The sequence below is a fragment of the Camellia sinensis genome, chromosome 9 (assembly GCF_055761805.1).
Source record: "Camellia sinensis isolate YWXY chromosome 9, ASM5576180v1, whole genome shotgun sequence".
NCBI lineage: Eukaryota > Viridiplantae > Streptophyta > Magnoliopsida > Ericales > Theaceae > Camellia > Camellia sinensis.
Genome location: NC_138969.1, coordinates 168709850 through 168732221, shown reverse-complemented (window position 1 = coordinate 168732221; position 22372 = coordinate 168709850). Strand labels below are relative to the sequence as shown.

Here is a 22372-nt window from a genome sequence, read left to right as displayed (position 1 = left end):
TCAGCTCCTTATTTTCCGCCTTTAGCACACTTATCTCTGCTCGCGCATCCTTATACATGCGTTGGAGCAGAGCCAGCTGGGAGTTTAACTGCTGCACCTCATTTGCCCTACTCTGCAGCCTGTTCGACAAGTTTGTCACCGCAGTCATGGTTTCCACACATGACTTTAATGTATACTGATTGGCTTCCACATCCGACTGCACTGCCATTCTTTGCTCCACAGATCGCATCGGAAAGTTCAGCGGAGTAAACTCCGGGGCACTCGGTTGAGGTTCCAGTGCCACCGCTCCAGTTCTCTCTCTTGTTGACTCGTTGAGGTCGGGAAAGAGGGTGAGCAGTCCACGGGAAGACGAGGCCATTTTCTGGGCAACAAAGTGTTACAGACTATCTCTCTCAGCACAAGGAACTCTCTTTCTCAGCAACACGAAGGATTTTTCAGAGGTTTCTCTCAGTTTTTCTCTGCCTCAGCCTCTGCCTTCGTCTTGGTTATATAGCCAAGGCAGCCACGCGCATCGCGCGCCTCTTGACGCCCGACAAACTGGCACGCCTTTTCATGGCACATCTTTTGATAAAGTGGACACGCCTTTTGATGGCACGCCTTTTGATGGCACGCCTTTTGATGAATTGGGCACACCTTTTGAGGGTGCGACTTTTTAAGGGTCCGACAAGACTCTGTAAACTGTCCCGACATTGATTCCGGTTAGCTCCTTTATGGGTCCGACAAGACTCTATAAACTGTCCCGACATAGATTCCGGTTAGTTTCTACAAGGGTCCGACAAGACTCTGTAAACTGTCCCGACATTGATTCCGGTTAGTTTCTACAAGGGTCCAGCAAGACTCCGTAAACTGTCACAACATTGTCTGCATCCAACGGTCCGACATGACCTCATAAACTGTCTTCTCCAACGGTCCGACATGACCCCATAAACTGTCTTCTACACCGTTATGACACCCCCATACAGTGTCCTCTACAACGTTATGACACCACCATCCAGTGTCTTCACCAATGGTCTGACACGACCATACAGTGTCACCTATCCTCTTTTTATTTTTATGTATTTTCTTGTTTTGTTCCTCTCTTCAAACTCAAGTTGGTTAGTTTCTATCCTCCTTGAGTTTGCGGGGGGCTGTTAGAATTTACCTTCACCTACCACACCTACTACACCTACCACTACCTACTACCATCACCTACTACATCTTCACCTACCTTCACCTACTACCTTCTTCTCTTCTATATATATCAATCATTGTAAACATCAAAAAAATCGATCAATAATATACATCAATTTATTTTACATTCATCAATTTATTTTACAAATTGGATTTACAAAAAGTCCGTAGGTTGTTGATTTATGAATTTAGTCTTTACAAGCTTTTGATTCAGATATCAAATTTGAAAGTATTTATCATCTTATTGAATATCCATTCACATTTTAGTTTTGCACACTCAACTAATTAAACACAATTTCTCATGAGTTAAATCATCTCATCTTGTCTCACATTTTCCATCTATTAGCCTCTTAAATAAAATATTGGATTTAGACACCTGCTTATTTCACCTGCAATTTAGTTACACTTTATCCTTCCCTCTCTGTTGTAAATTGTGCTTTGTTATATGTTACTTATAGGGAATCTTAGTCTTAGGTCTATATAGACTTTGTTACTCTTACATTGTTTTTCCTCAGCTCTGCATTTTTTCCATTTTTGCTATCTTATATAGGCCAATCCACTTCATTTTACTTTGATTTAACTATTGAAACTATGAAAGTGATGCTGTTTTGAGTTTAGGACTGCTGACAGGGCCAATTCCATCGTGTAATACATCAAAGAGAAGATTTCTACCTGAAGAAGTAAGTCAGCTCTGAGGTTTGCACAGGAGACATCTCTTCAAGCTCACCCTGTTTCTCTCTCTCTCTCGGTCATCAGACCACCATCATCGTCGGACCACCATCATCACAACATTCGAAATGGTTTGATCTCTTTTTTAAGTGAAATGGTTTCTATTTTCTGAAATGGCTTTATGAAGAATGCTTTCTTGCTTTGTGAATGCAAGTGCTTTCATGCCTAATATGCACCCTGTGAATATTAGGCATGAGTACTCTACTTTGATAAAAAGAGATCTTCTCAAGTGGTTTTAAAGTGGGTTTATCCAAAATTAGATGGGTCTCTTTATTTCAAATGGTTTCTATGGGTTTCTCTAAAATGGGTTTGAGGGTTTTCTAATAGATGAAAAGGCATGAGATGAGGGGGAATCATTTGTCATCAGGATTTTAAAGCTCAATTTTTATCATTTGTCTTTCTCTTTTTCTTTTCCCTCAACAAATCGCTAATCAAATTGAAGAACTAAACATAGCCTTTAGGGTTCTAAAATTTGTGGCGAAGGACCGTCCAACTTTCATTCATCTCATGGTTACCTTGTAAATCTCCTCTTTATATGTATACATGTTTGCTACATGGATACCAATTGAATTGCAGGAGATTGAAAATTGATAATAAGAAGTGTTCTCTTTAGTTGTTGATTGGTTGTCCTTTTCATTCTTTGTTCCAATTTGAGAATGGAAATGAAGAACTATACTTACCTTCCCAATTTTCCAATTACTAAACGTTTAATTCTCCACTTCTCGTTCCATTTTTGTTCTTTTATCCATTCCCTGCTGTGCTATTGGCTAAAAGAATTTGTACCGAATAACAAAGGTAGCATGTAAAAGTGCAGCTTCATTTCGTTGAAAATATTTTGTTGGCAATTCTTTTTAAACCAACTAAAAGGCGGTGATATGGCACAAGTTACACATAAAAACCTATTTTGGTAAATCGGTCCTTAATTCTTACAATCTGTAATATTGTTTTTGTCAACAAAAAAAATAAAATAAAAAAATCATGCAATCATATTGAATTTGACTGAACTAATTTATTATTTTCCAAGTGGTTTCTGTTAAAATGGATTGAACAATTACTTTGGGGGGGTATATTTTCTACATTGGTTATGAAAATCAGGCCTCGTTTGGGAACAAGCTAATTTAAAAACTTTTTGGCTATTTGGTTAAAATATGAACTAAAAAAAATTAGTATGTTTAGAATGATTTTTTGATTTTTTACGAAAAGATGTGTAAAAAATAGAGAGAAAAGAGAATCTTTGACTTTTTGGTATAGGTTATTGACTTTTTGGCTAAACCGGTTGCTTTCCAAACGAGGCCGTCACTTCATGTCTGTTGCTTCATATATTTACCAATTCACAAAATAAATCATATTTGGTGCTCTTATACTCAACTTATATACTGTCCTGCAGAGCTTGACAATTGGTAGTGGCTTAACTTTTTAATTATGAGTTTTGACTCTCGTCCTCATTCTTTGTTTTATAATTTTGAAAATTTTAATGTCTTTGCTAAATGTCATGTATCAGGTAATGATGTCTAAGAAAAATGCAATTGCCTAATAAAATCCAAGTCTAAAGGCAGTCAGGCATTAGTTGCTAATAATATTGCCTAAAGTTTTCTAATCAAGACATAGATGTGATCTTAAGGTTAGATCTTCGATTCTCATGTGCACACATTTACATCTCCATGTGTGTTCCAAAAGGCCTTTGGTCCACTAGAAGGACAGTGTACTATTTTGTCTTTATAGCGTTGCATGATTGCAATGAAGCTAAAATGCTCGATATTGTCAAATCGACAAGTAATTTACCTTTCACTTGATATGTTTTGAATTTTCGAAGTAAACACCGAGTCCCATGTTTGTTTGGTGGACATGACCTTGAGAGTGTCCTTCAAAATTGCTAATAATAATGGCCAGTGTTGATAGTGGCCATTATTGCAGGTGGAAACATTTGGCGCAATAGCAGAAACTGAAAAAAAATTGCTTGCATTCTTAATAAGTATGAGGTGCTCCTTCATTTTCTTTTCTTTTCCTGTTTATTGTTATGTATCCTTGTTTAATGGTTAGGTTTTGGTAGGAATAAAATGACCATTGGATGAAATTTTAAATTTCAAGGTTTTCCGGGATTAGGCAAAACCAATCCACAAGAAAAACAAATTCAAGAGATTTTGGTACTGATACTTGAAAAGAAAAGCAAAAAGCTTGAAGGTGATAATGTTGTGGATGAGCCACCTATTGATGTACCATCATTGTTTATAACTAAACTTGTTTATGATTTCTTGTTTAATGTTGAAGATCTAAATTATCTGCATTGCTATTTTGAAGGACTTCTTGTTCTTGACCTCTATTATGTGCAATGTCATGGCTTCTATTTTATTTATACATTTTGATCTATATTATGAATTTCACAAGGTTTGTAATCACATTCTTCCAAATTACACATTGGAACAATCTTCTGTGTAAATAAAATAAATGGAAGCTAAAACCAAACAAATAACTAAATAACGTACCGAATTTATTTATTGAACTGAATTAGAAGAAAAAGACCAAGTTGAGTGTGTGATACTCTGTCTTTAAGACAGATTTGTCCCGTTACGGTGCTTACGGTTGAGTGGCATCTATCTCCTAGGATACAATGATCTTAACCAATTTGTAGTAGCACTTCAAAACAAATTGTTCGGCGAACCAAACCTGTATTCTAACTCTCTGAATATTTATTCTAAAACTAAAATGAAGAATAATGCACAAGAGAAAAATTCTGGATAGCAGTATATAAGATGCAGACTATTTTTTCGGATCCTCTGGACTGTAGGAAATGAATCTATATATAGGCACAAAAAGTGACCAAAAATCTGTCCCAACAGGCGAATAAATTGTCGAACAGATGTGACACTGTTTTGAACAGGTTCTGTTTGAAAATTGAATCTGTCCGTTGCATTGAACAAATTTTCAAACAAAAAGATCCGTTGGTTGGTTGGTTGGTGCAGTTTTTCAAACCTGTTGGAACTTTATTAATTAAACTATTTGGAATATATATATATATATATATATATATATATATTAAACTATTTGAATAGTTTAATAAATAAAGGAAGAAGTACAAACTTTAGGAAACCACTTAGGAACTCAAAATTTGAATTTAGAATTAAATTAAATTTCCACAATTACAAACTTTAGGAAATCACTTAAGAACCCAAAATTTGAATTTAGAATTAAATTAAATTTCCACAATAATTTTTATTGAAAAAATTCAAATGAATTTTATCTAAAAAGTAATGTTAAACCCGAAAACGACGTCAACTTCCCATTCACTCATAAATGGTTTTGACGTTCCGTCTTCACCGTGTGACTTGTCACACGGTAAGGAACACTTCACCTCTTCGGACCTATCCCAAAAGACGTACGGGGCCCACTCAATTTTGGGTTCAGAGTTGACTCAAAATATGCCTATATTAACCATTTTTCCAACAATCCCCCACATGAATGGAATTTGATGGAGAGAAAATGCAACAACATGATCTAATTACAGAAAGTACAGAAATTGAAAATATTTTGCAAAGGATAGGTAGCTTTTGGCTTTGAACCTTCCCTTGTGAGACACTATCGGATTTACTAGCTAACTAGTGAACATGATGTCTTGAACTGTTCAGTCGTTTGAGTAAACCAAGACGATAGAACTCACACAGTATATCCCCAGACACAGTTTAGTTCTCACTATTGTGTTCATTTTGACCCTGAGTAACCTGGTCATTCATGAGTGCTCTAAAGACTTGTAGCCCTTCACAAATCTTATAGAACCGGCCCAGTTCACACTCACATAGGTGATTCTTATGGAGAGTATCCTGCCATACTCCACTAGATATACCTAGATATAAGAATCATTAAAAGTATTATTTAACCTAAAAACTCTGCAGTCATCACTATTTCATCATAGAAATGGGTACGAGTTAGACTCTCCAGTGATCCTTCTGAGTCATTCATAACTCGGTTGTCCCTTTGAACCTAGCTCTTGGGATCTCCAGTCAATTAGGTTGGGTTGCTGTTGTGGTAACTCTTATTTAATAGGCTTTAGTCCCATTCCCCTAGATGAATTCTCAACTAGCTCTCTTGCTAACCCTTTGGTTAGTGGATCCGCTATGTTGTCTTTGGATTTAACATATTCTATGGAAATAATTCTATTAGAGAGTAGTTGTCTTACGGTATTATGTCGACGATGAATGTGTCTAGACTTGCCGTTGTACATATGACTCTGTCCTCTACCTATTGCTGATTGACTATCGCAATGTATGCATATAGCAGACACTAGTTTTGGCCATATTGGAATATCTTCAAGGAAGTGGCAAAGCAATTCTGCCTCTTCTCCTGCTTTGTCTAAAGTTATGAATTCTGATTCCATAGTAGACCTAGCAATACAAGTCTGTTTGGAAGATTTCCAAGATACAGCCGTTCCACCAAGAGTAAAAACATACCCATTGGTGGACTTTGAGTCTCTTGTATCCGATATCCAATTTGTATCACAGTATCCTTCAAGTACTATTGAATATCTAGTATAATTCAGCCCAATATTACGAGTAAATCGGAGATACCTTAGAACCCTTATAATAGCTTTTCAGTGTTCTACTCCCAGATTACTCGTATATCTACGTAATTTACTTACTGCATAAGCTATATCTGGGCGAGTGCAGTTCATCAAGTACATTAAGCTTCCAATAATTAGGGCATACTCTAATTGAGAAATACTTTCCTGTACATTCTTAGAAAGATACAAATTAACATGTACATGTGTTCTAGCAAGATGATCATCATCTTTGTTGAATTTGTCAAGTATTTTCTCAATGTAATGAGATTTGTGACAAAGCATAACCTTCTGATGTTTTAGTAATTTTCATACCAAGAATTACATCAGCAATGCCCGTGTCCTTCATGTCAAAATGTTTATTCAACATTTTCTTAGTAGTTTTAATCATATTATTATTACTACCTATGATGAACATATCATCTACATAAAGACATACGATGACATAACTTTTGTCTGTGTTCTTAATATAAACACATTTGTCACACTCATTAATTTTAAAACCATTTGACATCATTGCCTTGTCAAATTTCTCATGCCATTGCTTTGGAGCTTATTTTAAACCATATAATGATTTAACCAATTTACACACTTTCTTTTCTTTTCCGGAACAGAAAAATCTTATGGTTGTTCCATGTAAATTTCTTCATTTAACTCACCTCTTAAGAAAGCGGTTTTCACATCCATTTGATGAATTTCTAGATTGTATAGAGATGCAATGGTAATTAGCATTCTAATGGATGTTATTCTAGTAACCGGTGAGTACGTGTCAAAGTAATCAAGACCTTCTTTTTATCTAAATCTTTTGACCACAAATCTTGCCTTATATTTTTCAATTGATCCATCCGCTTTCAATTTTCTTTTGAAAATCCACTTGTATCCAAGAGGTTTACAACCTGGTGGCAAATCCACCAATTCCCAAGTGTGATTTTGCAAGATGGATTTAACTTCACTATTGATAGCTTCTTTCCATAAAGGAGCCTTAGGACTGGACATAGCCTTTTTAAAAGTTAAAGGCTCATTTTCTAACAAAAATGTTAGAAAATTTGGACCAAAAGATTTTTGAGGTTCTAGCATATTTACTCCGCTTAGGTTTCTCTTCCTCATTTTGATCTAACTGTTGTTCTTGATCCTTACTAGTAATAGTATCAAAAGATCTTTTATTGTTACTAGTCTCTTGTCCAGTCTTATTTGGAAATACATGTTCAAAGAAAGATGCATTCCGAGATTCAATAATAGTATTTACATGCATTTTGGAATGTTCTGATTTATGAATCAAAAACCGATATGCACTACTATTCTTGGCATAACCAATGAAAATGCAATCAATGGTCTTAGGACCTATCTTATTCTTTTTAGGACTAGGAATAGCCACTTTAGCCAAACATCCCTACACTTTTAAGTATTTGTAGGATGGTACTCTTCCATGCCACAATTCATAAGGTGTTTGATTCACTTTCTTTCGGGGTACTTTATTAAGTATATAATTAGCAGAAAGTATTGCTTCCCCCCACAAGTTCTGAGGTAATCCAGAACTGATTAACATGGCATTCATCATTTCTTTTAAAGTCCTATTTTTCCTTTCATCAATTTCATTTTGCTGAGGTGAGTAAGGAGCAGTAGTTTGATGAATTATTCCATGTTCTTACAAAACTCACCAAAAGGTGATTCATATTCACCACATCTATCATTTCTAATTTTCTTACCAAGTTGATTTTCAACTTCATTCATATATTGAATGAAAGTTTCCAAAGTTTCATCCTTGGTTCGAATTAAATAAACATAACTATATCTAGTATAGTCATCTATAAAAGTGATAAAACATTTTTTTCCACATCTAGTTTGAATTTTTTTAAAATCACAAATGTCACTATGAATTAATTCAAATGGCTCCGTACTTCTTTCAATTGAAAGGAGTTTTAGATAATTTTGCCTCAACACAAATTTCACATTTATGATTTGAATCAATGTCAAATTTAGGTAAACATTCCATTTTAATTAATCTACGCAAAGATCCATAATTAACATGTCCTAGTCTACTATGCCATAAATTTGAAGACTCAAGCAAGTAAGAAGAAGATGTATTATTATTAATAACTGAGGGTACAACGGTCATTACATTTAACTTGAAAAAGCCATCAGACATGTAACATTTTTCTACATACATCCCATTCTTAGTAAGTACAAATTTATCACTCTCAAATGCTAGCCTAAACCCATTCTTACTCAACGGAGATCCGGAAACAAGATTTTTGCGAATGTCCGGTATATGCAGCACATTGTTGAGAGTGAGTTCCTTTCCAGATGTCATTTTAAGTACAATCTTTCCTTATCCTTCAACTTTGGAAGTTGAGGAGTTGCCCATAAAGAGTTGTTCACCATTGTCCATTGTAGAATAAGATGTGAACATCTTTTTGTCAGCACAAATGTGGCGAGTAGCACTAGTGTCCATCCATCATTCTTTAGGATTTCTGACAAAATTTGCCTCGAAAACAACTACAGAAAGATTGATATTATCTACACCATTGGAAATCTTGTCCACTTAGGTCATATGGGCTTGAGCAGGCTTCTTACTTGTTCTTCTTTTGCTTTTGCCTTTGCTACGGAAATATTTGGTCCGATGTCCCTCTTTGTCACAGATGTAACATTTGCCATTAAACTTGTACTTTTTATTTTCCCCCCTTTAGAGCCTTGTGATGAACTTTCTCCAGAAGACTTTCATTTCTTGGTTTTTGAAGCATGTTCCACCACATTTGCCTTAGACTCCATAGGATGCTTACCAGCTCGCTTTTCGGAATTGCGGTTGTCCTTCTCAATCCTCAAACGCACAATTAATTCTTCTATAGAAATTTGTTTGCACTTGTGTTTGAGTTAGTTCTTGAATTCCTTCCAGACTTTTGGTAATTTTTCAATTAAAGCTGCAACTTGGAAGGATTCACTAAGAGACATGCCTTCTGCGTGAATGTCATGCAGAATGAGTTGGAAATCGTGAACTTGGCTGATCACAATTTTTGAATCAACCATTACAAAATTCAGGAATCTGCCAACCACAAATTTCTTTGAGCCGACATCTTCCGTTTTGTATTTTTTCTCCAAAGACTCCCAAAGTTCCTTTGCTATCTTGATAGGACTGTAGACATTGTATAATGTGTTATCAAGTCCGTTCAAGATGTAGTTCCGGCAAAAGAAATCGGCATGTTTTCAAGTATCAACCGCAGCAATCACTTGCCGGCCTGTTTCATCCTCTTTAAAGATAGGAGCATCTTCACGGAGGAAACGAGCCAGGTTCAGAGTTGTAAGATAGAACAACATTTTCTGTTGCCATCTTTTAAAGTCAGTTCCTGAGATCTTCTCTGGCTTTTCATCGTGATTTACCGGTACTGTTACAAGAGGAGAGGGGGTTGGCGTCATTGCAGCCACCACAGTAATACTTGTTTGGGCATTAGTTTCAGTAGCCATCAATTCAAATTTATTTAATAAAATTATAATTAGAATTTACACTATACAGAAAATTAAACCAAATTCACAGAATTAAATTCTGTTAAAAATAAAAGAAACACGAATGTAACTTTTATTTTCCAATTAATTTGGAAATAAAATAAAATTTTATTCAACCAATTCCACACAGGAAATTAAATTCTGTAAAATAAAAGAAATAAGAATATAACTTTTATTTTTCAATTAAATTGGAAATAAAATAAAACTTTATTCAACCAAATTAATTCCACACAGAAAATTAAATTTTGTAAAATAAAAGAAATAAGAATACAACTTTTATTTTTCAATTAATTTGGAAATAAAATAAAATTTTATTCAACCAAATTAATTCCACACATAAAATTAATTTCTGTAATACTTCAATAATTAAAAAACTAAAACAGAATTTTAAGTAATGAAAACTCAGAACATAATTTCTAAAATCCAAAATTAATTTCTGAAAAAATTACACAAAAATATATTCTGAATTGTTAATGACACCAGTATCGTACTACTAGTTGTCAAAGAAAATAGACAGTATATTACTACTATCTGTCAAATAGCATATAACACTATTTGTTTTTCCAACCAGAATATTATTTTGCAAATCTACAGAAAATAATTTTCTTAAAAGAAGAAAGAGAAAAGGAAACAAACGAAAAATTCTGTAAACAGAATAATTCGAATCTGTCTTAAGATTATTGGAACAATCTTCTGTGTAAATAAAATAAATGGAAACTAAAACCAAACAAATAAATAAATAACGTACCGAATTTAATTATTGAACCGAATTAGAAGAAAAGACCAAGTCGCTCTGTCCTTAAGACAGATTCGCCCCGCTACGGTGCTTGCGGTTGAGTGGCGTCTATCTCCTAGGATACAATGATCTTAACCAATTTGTCGTAGCACTCCAAAACAAATTGTTCGGCGAACCAAACATGTGTTCTAACTCTCTGAATATTTATTCTAAAACTAAAATGAAGAATAATGCACAAGAGAAAAATTCTGGACAGCAATATATAAGATGCAGACTGTTTTTTCAGATCCTTTGGACTGTAGGAAATGAATCTATATATAGGCACAAAAAGTGACCAAAAATTTGTCCCAACAGGTGCATAAGCTGTCGAACAGATGTGACGCTGTTTTGAACAAGTTCTGTTTGAAAATTGAATCTGTCCATTGCATTGAACAAATTTTCAAACAAAAAGATCCGTTGGTTGGTTGGTGTAGTTTTTCAAACCTGTTGAAACTTTATTAATTAAACTATTTGGAATATATATACATATATATATTAAACTATTTGAATAGTTTAATAAATAAAGGAAGATGTACAAATTTTAGGAAACTATTTAGGAATCCAAAATTTGAATTTAGAATTAAATTAAATTCCCACAATTACAAATTTTAGGAAACCACTTAGGAACCCACAATTTGAATTTAGAATTAAATTAAATTCCCATAATAATTTTTATTGAAAAAATTCAAATGAATTTTATCTAAAAATTAATGTTAGACCCGAAAACGACGTCAACTTCCCATTCACTCATAAAAGGTTTTGACGTTCCGTCTTCACCGTGTGACTTGCCACGCGGTAAGGAACACTTCACCTCTTCGGACCTACCCCAAAAGACATACGGGACCCACTCAATTTTAGACTCAGAGTTGACCCAAAATATACCTATATTAACCATTTTTCCAACACACATTACATCAATTCATGGGCATGTGCTATATCGTGCAATACACATTGCCCACGCACCTAGAATATATATAAACCCTATTGTAAAGCCACATTAAAAACTAGATGATGCAGTCCTTTGTAATGACTGGAGACAATCTTAATTCCATTTAAAACCTTTAAATTTGAAAAAATTGCACTAATGACCCAAAAAAAATCAAATTAACAACCATAATTTTATGTGATAAAAAAAGCCTGTATTTCAAATAAGGAAATTTGATTCAGCCATGATTCTATGTTTCTGTCTTTGAATTGAAACAAAAAATAAAATAAAAATATTAGCCTTTTATATAATTTTCACAAATCAAGTCAAGCTCACATTAAGATTTCTCGAGCGCTAAATTCTCTCTCTCTCTCTCTATTTTTTTTTTTTTATGAGCAAAAAAGTTCCTCAATACCTATAAGTCTTCTACACTTTTTTAATGCACTAAAAAGTATTAAAGCCTCAGCACTTTTTTTGAAATATTGATGAGTGAAAATGAGTATCACTTATAAGTAAATAAGTTTAGTCAATAGGATCGGAACATAAGTTCTCAAAAAAACAAAAAAAAAAAAAAAAAAAAATATTAAAGTAAATAAGTATGGTTAATAGGACTTACAAGTTATAGATAATTTTGTTCATTAAACTCTGAATTAAAGACCAAATTAGGTGTATATGGGCCCAATCCAGTCCAAAGCCCATAGGTTTATTTTTTAAGCTTGTGGGTAGAGCATGGACCTTAAGAATCTATGATAATCAGCCCAAGCCTGTGCCGTTGACTAAACAAAACCCAAGGGTTTGAGACTAGGCCGGGCTTGGCTTTAAAATTTTTTAAGGTAAGCACGGCCCATTGCCAAGGCAGTGAGAATAGAATCTGTAGTCTGTCCACAGCCCAATAGCACCTTGGGCAGAATCCTCTCAAATGCCACATAAAATTTTTTTTTAGTAACTTTTCAAACACCTTAACTTATAAGAAAGCAAACCCAAGTGTTTGATCTTTTGTCATATTGGAATGACCAAATCAAAACTTAAAAATTTACGCACTAAATTGTTGAAATTGAAATAATATGAATCAAAATGATATTTGGATCAAACTATAAGAATAAAAACTTATAAATTTATCCTTTTTGTAACACCTTAGTTTCTCCTTTAACCAAACATTAGCACTAGGGGTCTTGAAGCAAAGAGCATCAATTTGATAATTACAAGAAGCAATTAGTAAAATACAAGACAACAGTCAGTTAAGTATGATCTTGCTCCCAAAAAAATAAAAAATAAAAAATTGAAGTTACTGACAGAGCAAGAGGTAGGTACGAAGCCAAGTGTCTATATGATTAATATTATTCCAAATGATTTCACTAAAATGACAATAACATTTTCATTGAATAATTAAAATCAGGTAATAAAATTAATTTATTTTTCTTTTCTTTTCCCCAAGCAAATTACAAATTTTCGAGTTTGGTAGATAAGATTTTACATTTAGAAAGCAATATAAGCTATGCAATATAATTTTTTACAAAGATTAGGACAACAATTCTATCTACCATGTAGCATTGTTATGGTTATTTCATTTGTTATACAATGATGTTTCCCAGTTGACGAGTAATCTATATCAGTTACAGCTCTTTCAGAGTAAAAGCCGGGTTGTTTAGGCATGGGCAACACTGGGTTCTCACTATCCAACCTTAACAGAACATATGACATTGTCGGTCTGTCTTCAGGACGCTGTTGCACACACAAAAGGGCTACTTGGATACATCTCAACACTTCTGATGTGGGAATTGGATCCTCCATGAAAACATCAAATAGTTTTATGGGCTTTCCTTCGTTCCATAACTTCCATGCCTACATCAAAAAACAATTCATCATTTGATTCACACCATAAAACAAATTCTAACCTCATACATTGGTAACATTAAATTTTGAGCTCACGTGTCCCAAAAGGTTGAGGTAATGATCAGGATCATAAAATCCTCTATTCTTCTTGCCACTCACAATCTCTAAAACCATTACTCCAAAGCTAAAAACATCGGATTTCACCGAAAAGTGCCCATTTATTGCATATTCAGGAGACATATAGCCACTACACACAATCATTAAGGAAATATATCAAATGGAAAGCTTTATACATAAATATGAGAGAAACAAAAGACAAAGAGTATGTACTTACTAAGTCCCAATAACCCTATTTGTATTTTCTTCAAATTGATCACCACCAAAAGATCTAGCTAACCCAAAGTCTGCAATTTTAGGATTCATCTCACTGTCTAACAAAATGTTTCCTACTTTCAATCCCTATGAATTACTCTCAATCTTGAATCTCGATGAAGATAGAGAAGTCCTCGAGCAATTCCCACTATTATGTCAAAGCGCTTTTTCCAATCAAGTGATGTACCGCTTGTTTGATCTAAAACAATTTAAATTTAAACTAAGTTAAAAAAAACTCAGTATACTTTAGGTAAAGATTGTGAAAGATTTCAAGTGTTTAGATCTTAACTAAAGATGAATGTGTCTAAACTTTTGTTTGGCATGTACTCATAGATCAACATCCTCTCCTCTTCATGAATACAACATCCCAAAAGTCTAACTAGATTGCGATGTTGTAGCTTTGAAATTAAGATAACCTCATTCTTGAACTCTGTGAGGCCTTGCCCTGAAGTTTTGGAGAGTCTCTTCACTGCTATTTCTCTTCCAGTTGTGAGTTCACCCTATGGTTTATCATGAACCTTGTTATTACTCAACAAGTCAAGAAAGGTAAACAATTTACCATGACTAAAGCAAAAAACAATCAACATTTGATTGTTAAGTTTGCATACATTATGGAAAATTACCCGGTAAACAGGACCAAAACCACCTTCTCCAATCTTATTTGTTAAGGAGAAGTTGTTAGTGGCACTAGAAACGGTAGCCAAATCAAATAAAAGTAATGCTAAGTCCTCTTGCTCCACAATTCTTTGGTTGTTGTCTTGAACCTTTTGGCTTCTCTTATCCAATCTCCGAGCTGTAATGATTGGAAAATTATTTACATGAAAAATATTTAATACATAAGAGGTAACAGCACTCCAATAGTCCCTCCAATCCTACATTACATTATATGCGATAATTATCATCTCTTATTATCATCAATAGAAACTTATAAAATGATGAAATATAAAATGACGAAATCCAAATTGATGTAGAGAACAGAGAATAAACATTTATTATGATTTGCTATTTGTCTTTGTACCTAGTTGCTAGGGTAATTGAATATCATGCAATTCACTTTTATAATCTAAATGATCTTAGAATATCACTAATCAAAATTGCTAAAGCAAGGAGCCATAAATATGCAACATAGGTTAAGTTGTCAGATGCAGTTGTATAGATACATATAAAATGCATCCTGAGCGCAAACTTGAGTATGTGCGACTACCCACTAGCATATCAACTAAATATGCCATCACGACTTGAACCTAAGATCTCATAGATAGAAGCTCCTTAGGTTCAAATAGTTAATTATTTGTTATCTTTTTTAACTCTTTTTTCATTACACAATGTAAAATCAAACTAGAATAGACAAATTAAAATCTTGTTTGTCATTATAACCATATATTAGGACATGTTTGAGTATCAGAGTAAGAATGATCCTTGAGATTTCTTCATTTTAAGAACAAGCTACCTTTTCTCTTTCTTCATCCTAATGTTATTCATTGGTCAAAGTGATGATGATCCTTGACCTTTCAGATGAGAAAAAGGATTGATATTCAAATTTAAATGTAAAAAAATTGAGTAAATGTTTTTTTGTTTTTTGGATAAATAAAAAATTTACTAAATGTTTTGGTTGTTATGAAACACTTCAATTGACAAAAGTCAAATTTAAGCATAAATTTGAGAAAAAAATTTTATTAATGACAGAATGGTAAATTTTAAATTCACAAAATAGACTTCAAAATTTTGAAGAAAAAAAAAAAGAATTTTGTCAAGATACATTAAAAAGTTTAAAAATATGTACCTTATGAATGTAAGTGCATGTAATAAAACGTTCATATACAAAGACTTTTGAACCAGTGAATTTGGTAGTAGGGATGGCAATTTGAAACCGGCCCGACGGGGATCCCCGATCCCGACTCCGATTTTAGCGATTTTTCCCCGAAAAATACCCCTGACGGGGAGGGGACGGTATTTGAAAATCAGTCCCCGATCTGTTCGGGGCCGGGGACGGTGATCAGTGTTCAAGCCCTGCCCCGGCCCGACCCCGGCCTCGATCCCCGATCCGGATCCCCGCCCCGGTTCCCCGACATGAAATTACTAATATACCCCCGTTTATATATATAATATATGTTTGGCACACTCATTCACACTCATTCACACAAACGGTGATTAGATCAGTGTTCAAGTCTCCTCTCTCTCTCTCATACACAGTGCCTCTCCTTGGCTTCTCTCTACTCTCTCTCACTCTCGCAGATACACAGTGTCTCCTCAGTGCCTCCATCACTGTCTGCGATGCCTCCGCGATGCTTCTCTCTACTCTCGCACCTCTCCACCGTCACAGATCGCAGCCACCGTCGCAATCGCAGTCACCACTTTCTCTTTCTCAGATCTGTGTTGATCTCACAGATACACAGATCTCAGATCTCATATCTGGGTTGATCTCCGTCATCGCCGCCGATCTTCACCGAGCTCCTCCGTATCTAGGTTGGATCTAGGTTTACATATATGTATATTATATATATATATATATATATATATGACTATATAGATCTGTTTATACAAATATATCTGATTATATATATATATATATATCTAAATGAGTATATAGATCTGTTTTTTTTTTCTAAATTTATAAACAGATCTGTGATGTTCATTGTGTATTAGTTCATTGTTCATTATTGAAGATGAATAATGATAAATTTACAGATTTTCATTGTTCATTAGATGATGTTCATTGTTCATTAGTTCATTGGTTCTGTGTAGATGATAAATTTATTTATGATGTTCATTGTTCATTATTTACAGATTTTTATAGATAAAAAAAAAATCGGGGATTTTTCGGGGTCGGGGATCCCCGATCCCCGATCGGGGGCGGGGATGGGACCGGGCTATGAGTCCCCGTCGGGGATCGGGGCCGGGGCCGGGGAAAATTCGAGCATCGGGGATCGGGGCCCCATTGCCATTCCTATTTGGTAGGAGTGCGTGACTCTTGGGTTGCTAAGATGGAAGTCTTTGTGGAACATCAATTTTGTCAAATAAACATTATGTCAAACAGTTGGATGGCATTAACCACTGAAACAATGTTTTAAAAATAAATAAATAAATAAATAAACTCGAGCATAAAATATTTATCATTTCTCATGTGAAGTTCCTTCAAAAAATACCAACCGATTAAACTCAAGACAAGAACCCCTGAAATGATTATTATTGATGTAATCATTGCAGTTCGTTTGTTCTTTTTATTGGATCCTTTTCAGTATCCACCAAAAACACAAGAAAACATAATATAAAACATTAGCCAATGAGATTAAAATTTATTCATAAAACATGTTAATGTAATTCTAGATGTATGTACTTGAATTAACCAATGGGCACAAGTAATCTACTTGTCCCAAAAAAAAAAAAATAAAAAAAAAAAATAATAATAATAAAAGGGAGTTTTTTTGATAAGTTCCCTTTCTAAGAGTTTTATTTCATCCAATTTATATATATATATTTTTTTATTCCATTAGGTCCTCTTGAGGTAAGAAGACCAAAACACCCTAAATCTCTCATGCCCTCATTAATGTTGATTGTCATTATATCTTCACTCCAAAAAACAATGCATTAACTACACGCCACTATTTAATATTGATATATATTACAGACAAAAAATTAAATATGGTTCTTTATTGATGACGTGAATGTGAATGTGAATATTCACATCAGATGACGTTGTGATAAATGTGATGTTAAGGTTCACATCAGTATTGCATCAGTATTGCATCAAATTACACGATCACAAGCCTTAACTTGAAATGAATTTTTGTCATTGTGTCGTTAATTATATTATGTGAATATGCATACTAAAACATACGAATGTGAATGTTCACATCACTACATTAGATCAGAGAGAATGTTTATATGCTGTGAACGGTCACATCGCTACATGTTGTGGAACTGGTGTTTTCTCGGCCGGAGTGGGTATTGGGAGTTGGGAGGCGTGGGGTGGTGTAGTAGCTGAGACGTGGGGAATTGTAGCAGTTGATGCAGCAGAGGCGTGAGGCATGGGGAGTTGTAGCAGCTAAGCCGTGGGTCTTGGCAGATTAGACGTGGGTTACTGATTGGACGTTGGTTGGAGGGCTTCGGGCTGCTTGGGTGTTTAGTTTAGTTCTCGTTATTTAGTTTGTTTTAGCAGCTGTGTTGTGGGTCTTGTTTTGTTTCTTTAGTTTGTTTTGGGTGTTTTGTGGGTTTTTGTGGGGACTCATGTATTTAAATTTCTTAGTTAAGTTCTTCTTAACTTATAATTTAAAAAATCGAGAGGCTTAGGGGTTGGTTGTATGGATGCGAGTAGCAGTAGTAGGGGTATTTTTATACTTTCGAATCTCTCTCGATGCATCTCATCTTCCTGTACTTTTAATTTCATGCTGTTTAATGAAATTTTTCTTTGCCGATCAAAAAAAAGAATGTGTTGTCAATTAAAAATATAATGAATGTGTTGTAAATTAAAAATAAGAATGTTCACATGTTGTGAATGTTTACATCACTACATTAGATGAGAGAAAATTTTTCGGAAAGGTATTGTGAACGTTTACATCAGATGAGAGATAATGTTCACATTATTTTTAATATATTGTCAATTAAAAATATATTTACATCAAATGAAAGAGAATGTTCACATTATTTTTAATATATTGCCAATTCAAAATATATTCACATTATATAATAATATAAAATAATAATACTAATGTTATTTAATTTGTGTATGAAATTTCCTATACATTGGTTCTTTCATTTCTCTCTCCTCCCCCAAAATTAAATATCAACATTAAATATAAGGGTATAAGAGTCTAACAAAATAGTATAAATCAAGAAAAATGACTTTATAGAATAAAACTATAAATACATAGAACTAAATGGGTTAAAAAATTCCTTCATAGACTTCTTGAGTTAAAACACTTCTAAATAAAATTTATCAATAAAAATCTCAAAAAAAAAAAAAATAGTGTAATGTACTCACCAAAAATTATATGTAATGCACTCGCTAAAAAAAATAAAAATAAATAAGTACTTGAATTCGACCTTGTTATTAAATTTAATGCACTCTCTGTCTGGGCCATGCTAACATTGTCACAAATTAATAAACACCAACTAATTTTTTTTGACTAAATGGTGTATCGAAAGGATCAAAAGACAACTCTTAATGGATGGTTCCTGTATATTAAGTCAAAGGTCGATTCAAAATTGATTGTTTTTTTTCTCAATAATGTAAAAATATCATATTTTATTTATTATCTTATTTGTCAATATTGTATTCAAAATGAAAATGAGTGCATATTGTGATGACATGTTAGATAGATACCATGTTTGTTGAGTGTATGCCTTCTAGTCTACAGGATCCATACAGTTATTGATTTTTTTACATGTACTTGGATTAGTTTGTGAAGTCTAAAATCCACAAAGAAACCATTATGCATAGATTGATATTTCTATAGTTTGTCTCTAAATATGGAACTTGTGGGAATTCTATAAGGGTGGAATTAAAAAAACACTAAGGGCACCGGGTCTGAGCGGGAAGCCGGTTGACATGGGGTTTAGTTACCCTTAAGTGGAAAAATAGAATATTGGTATTGTGTTTTTGTTCTTATCATTGTATTCTAAAGAGAGTGAATTTCATTCTCAGCAACGTAGGAAAATTTTTGCAGCAACTTTTATGTAACAATCCCAACATTGTTGTCACACCACTAGTGCAAAAATGTCTATTTTTTATATGATATTGACTCATGAAATAATAAATAAAAATGACAAAAATAACATATATATTTTTTTTTAAGAAATGCATATAACAGCATCATTATATTAACCAAAAACATAAATCAAAATGGGTAAAATGATGATTAATATGGCAAACACTTACCGAGATCAGAAGCAGCCATCCGAATATACAAATCTTGTCCATGTTCACTAAACTCTTTCATATCAAGCAACTCTCCAAACCATACCATACAACCACTCACACTAGTTAGTGCAAAAGCAACACAAGTACAATTTCTCAAACAAGCCTCTTTGCAGTCGACCAGACTCATCTTGGTCGTATCCACTAAGAAATACGATGAGTCTGGCAATTTCAGCCCTGACAATTTTCTGAATCCCTCAGGGGCACTGCAATTCCTTGGTGTCCTCCGCACGCACCCACCTGACCAATCACCCATGTCCCACTCCTGTTGCGATCTGGGTATGAACCCATTAGGGCAGTGACAAGCTGCTAAAACATCGAAGCGACATATGCCGTAAGGGCCACACTTTGCATAGTCATCACAAGCATCGCGTTGCATTGTCATTAAATTGAACCATTCGCCAAGCCTTTCATTCCATGTGAGGAGCTGAAGCGAGCCTGTCTGGTTCACTACAAACCTTGAAATAGCAGTATCATCCATGTTCTTAAAGGAGTAGTAAACATCGGTTGAGTTGAAGATAAAGATGTTATCGACCACAGCCTTTGTGTGTAGAGGAGGGTCTCCACCGAAGCGAACACCGTCCCAAGAACCGCTTCGATACTTCACTGTTGATCCTCGGTGAAGGACCATTTGTGGGAGGCCATGATGGTCTAGTTTGTACGTATAGTCGCCAGAAGATGGACCTTGCAAGGTTTTCCACGATGTTAAGAACCATTCTTGATTGGTTTTCAAGTTCCGTCCGAGCTTCATACCAGGTACTAATGTATCGCATGGGTAATCAAAACTTTGCCACAGATAATCGCCGCCCCCATTTTTTACCACAAGGTTGCCAGAGTCTAGCAGCTGCAAGATTGGGTTGTTCGGTGGTGTTGGTGGTGATGAATTTGAGGAAGACCAGACGGTGGTTGTTTGGTTGGTGGTGATGATGATGTTGCCGGTGCCGGTGATTGTGAGGAGGCCCGATGAATCTGATATTGGGTTGTTTTTGTTTGCCACCCAAATGGGTGTTTGTATTGGGACATTCTTAAACCATATTCCGATATAGCGATTGTTGGAATATGGTGGATTGAAGAAGCCTAACTCGAACGCTTCGCCAGAGGAGACAAGCAGTTTACCGTTGTCGGTGAGTGTTTCGTTTGGAGATAGGGTGTCGATTGCCATGGAGAGTTTGGTGAAGAGGGAGAGAAGAAGAGTGAATATGCAGATGAAAGTGAGTGGAAAAGCCATCATTCGATGATCTCAATTACACCAAACATGCAAACTTATTGTTTATTCATGATTTTATATAATACTAATGTTAGGTATCATGAAAAGTCTTTCATGAAACTGATCATGAAAGATTTATGACCTTTGGATTACACTTAAAATAAAGCACCACACACTAATCAAGGTAATCTAAGGATCACAGATTTTTCATGAAAAAATTTTCATGATCCCTAACATTTCTCTTTATATAATGATATTGGAATAGGTTTTGTATAGACCATATGGTTCTATTTCTCGGAAAGTTATTGAGTACTCTTTGGGCATGTTTAATTGGAAGGATTAAAATATGAGATTGATATTATTAATCTATGGATTCAATTATTCTATGTTTATTTTGACATTTTGATTTAGGATTATTAATCTAATGGATAATTAATCTAACAAATTTGTAGGATTATTAGTAATGGGATAGGGGTGGGATAGTGAATGCCACACTAATTTGATAGGATTATTAATACCTCACTATTAGTCTTGTGAATCAAACATGACCTTAGGGTGTGTTTGTTTTGAAGGATTAGAGTGTGGAATTGGATTATTAGTTTCACCGGACTAATAGTCTATTGTTTGTTTGAAAAATTTTGCTCTAGACTAATAGTTCATTCGGACTATTAGTCCCACAAATATGGGACTATCCTATCCCATGAGGGGGTGGGATAGAAACCATGAGATAACTCATCTCGTGGGATTAGATAATGAAATTACATTTTTGCCCTCTAGTATTAATAATGTATTATATTTAGTAAAATTCAAAAAAATTTAAATGCCTTAATTTAAAAATAAAATAAAATAATTTAATTTAATTTTTATTTTTGTTTTATTTCCTTAATTTTTTAAAATATTTTTTTTATAGAAATTTTATTGTTGTTTTATTTTAAAATTTTGTTTATATTTTATTTAATTTTATTATTTAAATTTTAACAGATGTTTCATTTTATTTCATTATTTAAAATAAATTTATTTAAAATTTTAATTAAAAAATAACATATATTTATATTTATATTTAATTTATTTAATTTTTTAAAAATAAATTTATTTAATTGTGCAAAAAATAAAATAAAATAAATTTTTATTTAATCTAGCTAAAAATAATTAAAATATTAAAACTATGTTCAATATTGCTATTACTTAGTAAATAATTAAAAATGATAAAATAGTCATTTGAGCATTTATCATTTTCCATAATATCTCAAACAAACATTAGATTCACTAAAAATAGTCCAATCCAGACATCTAATCCCAAGACTAAACAAACATAGGATACAAATCCAGTCCAACCAAATAGTCCGAGAACAATGTATCCTAGGACAAATAGTTCGATGGATTACAATATCCCCTTA

At 33.9% G+C, this 22372-nt stretch overlaps 1 long non-coding RNA gene and 1 pseudogene across 2 annotated transcripts; both read right to left on the bottom strand.

Annotated features, from left to right (window-relative positions):
* Nucleotides 1-625: 625 nt before the first annotated feature.
* On the bottom strand, nt 626-1314 carry LOC145798840 (uncharacterized). The gene is made up of 2 exons (XR_014340569.1): nt 921-1314; nt 626-885 (listed from the first exon to the last, which is right to left on the bottom strand). It is a non-coding gene; the product is annotated as an uncharacterized LOC145798840 (long non-coding RNA).
* Nucleotides 1315-13010: 11696 nt separating this feature from the next.
* LOC114267668 (G-type lectin S-receptor-like serine/threonine-protein kinase At4g27290) lies at nt 13011-21146 on the bottom strand (annotated as a pseudogene). Its single transcript, XR_014340566.1, has 6 exons — nt 19730-21146; nt 14475-14644; nt 14141-14351; nt 13814-14050; nt 13576-13726; nt 13011-13488 (listed from the first exon to the last, which is right to left on the bottom strand). The product of XR_014340566.1 is annotated as a G-type lectin S-receptor-like serine/threonine-protein kinase At4g27290 (transcript).
* Between the last annotated feature and the right edge of the window lie 1226 nt (nt 21147-22372).